The sequence below is a fragment of the Myotis nattereri genome, assembly GCF_964212035.1.
Source record: "Myotis nattereri genome assembly, chromosome: 3".
In the NCBI taxonomy this organism is placed as follows: domain Eukaryota; kingdom Metazoa; phylum Chordata; class Mammalia; order Chiroptera; family Vespertilionidae; genus Myotis; species Myotis nattereri.
The window spans coordinates 80,776,335-80,778,035 of NC_138077.1; the positions used below are offsets into that span (position 1 = coordinate 80,776,335).

General features: G+C 40.6%; 1 pseudogene across 1 annotated transcript; it reads right to left on the reverse strand.

Annotated features, from left to right (window-relative positions):
* Positions 1 to 713: 713 nt before the first annotated feature.
* Positions 714 to 1,111, reverse strand: LOC308515398 (small ribosomal subunit protein uS8-like; annotated as a pseudogene). The gene has a single exon. The product of its transcript is annotated as a small ribosomal subunit protein uS8-like (transcript).
* Positions 1,112 to 1,701: the final 590 nt, after the last annotated feature.

Genomic DNA, 1,701 nt, shown 5'->3' on the forward strand with positions numbered 1-1,701 from the left:
TAAAAGAAACCCTGAAACACTAATTTAAAAGAATATATGCACTCTATGTTCATTGCAGCATTATTTACAAAGGCCAAGATTTGGAAGCATCCCAAGTGCCCATCAGTAGATGAGTGGATAAAAAAGCCTTGTTATATTTACACAATGGAATACTAATTGGAAGGAGAAGGAGGAGAAGAGGAGGAGGAGGAGGAGGAGGAGAAGGAGGAGGAGGAGGAGGAGGAAGAGGAGGAGGAGGAGGAGGAGGAGGAGGAGGAGGAGGAGGAGGAGGAGGAGGAGGAGGAGGAAGAAATCTTACCTTTTGTGACAGCATGGATGAACCCGGAGAGTAGTATTATGTTAAGTGAAATAAACCAGTCAGAGAAAGACAAATAGCAAATGTGGAATCTTACATGTGGAATCTAATGAAAGAAACAAACAAACAAACAGCAAGGATTCAGAAAACAAACTGACAGCTATTAGAGAGGAGGGTGTTGGAGGGACGGGTGAAACCGTGAAGGGATTAAGAAAAAGACAACTCATAGACATAGACAACAGTATGGTGATTACCAGAGGGAAAGGCGGATGGGGAAAGCAGAAGAGGGTAAAGGGAGGATAAATGGAGATGGAAGGAGATGCATAATACAATATGCAGATGATGTAATATAGAATTGTACACTTGAAACCTATATAAGTTTATTAACTAATGGCACCCCAATACATTCAATACATTTTTAAAAAATAATAATTGATAAAAATCCCAGTATTTTCCCTCCTGTGGGTTTTCACCTTGCTTCTTCGTGCTCCATGATACCTACTGAACTTGTAAGTACAATGAAACCTATCTAACAGCTGGGAGCAGATTGTTCCACCACTTTTCTAGATCTCTGAGCTGCACATCAAATATCAGGCTAATACTCCACACTTGTTTAACCTGCCAATGAGGTTCGTAACAATTCTCTCTGCTCTGTGATCATCAATAATTTCAAACTTGCCGATGTAGCCATGCTTCCTCATTACAGTTAGGAACCAGAGGATGACTTTGGAGCAGGCCTGCTAAACTGGCATTGCCTCTCTTTTCGGTATTGTTGATACTCTTTAGAGCCTCAGCCAGGGCATTCATGCGCATCATTATGGCGGCACAGAAAGATGGTGGGAAAAGAGCTGGAGAGGCAAGCACACAGAGTTATAACAATTTGAAACACTTTCAACAGCTCCACTTCATCCTCACAAGGCTTTAGGTGCTCATTAATCAACTCATTTTTTCATTTGCTTAACAAATGTTTTGAAGGTTTTCTGTGGGCCAGAATGTTGCTAGGCACTGGGAATACAATGGAAAGACAAAAACAGACAACCGGACAGATAGACAGTGAGATAACAGGAAAGGAGAAAATAAACAGCGTCTGCCCTTAAGGAGCTTATAGTCTGGTGCATGCGTCCTGCAGAGCTTCCTACAATGATGGAAACGCTGTTTGCTCTGCACTGCTCAATGTGGTAGCTACTGGCCACATGTGGCTTTTAGTCCCTTGAAATGCATCTGGCATGACTAGAAAATCGAATTTTTAATTTTGTTTCATTTCAATTAATTTAAATTTAAATAGCCACATGTAGCTAGGTTATTGTATTCGAGAGTGCAGGTCTAGTAGGAAAAATACTTAATGAAAAGAATGTAATATTATAACTGTACTATGTACTAATAAGGACGTTAGGTACTAAGTGCTC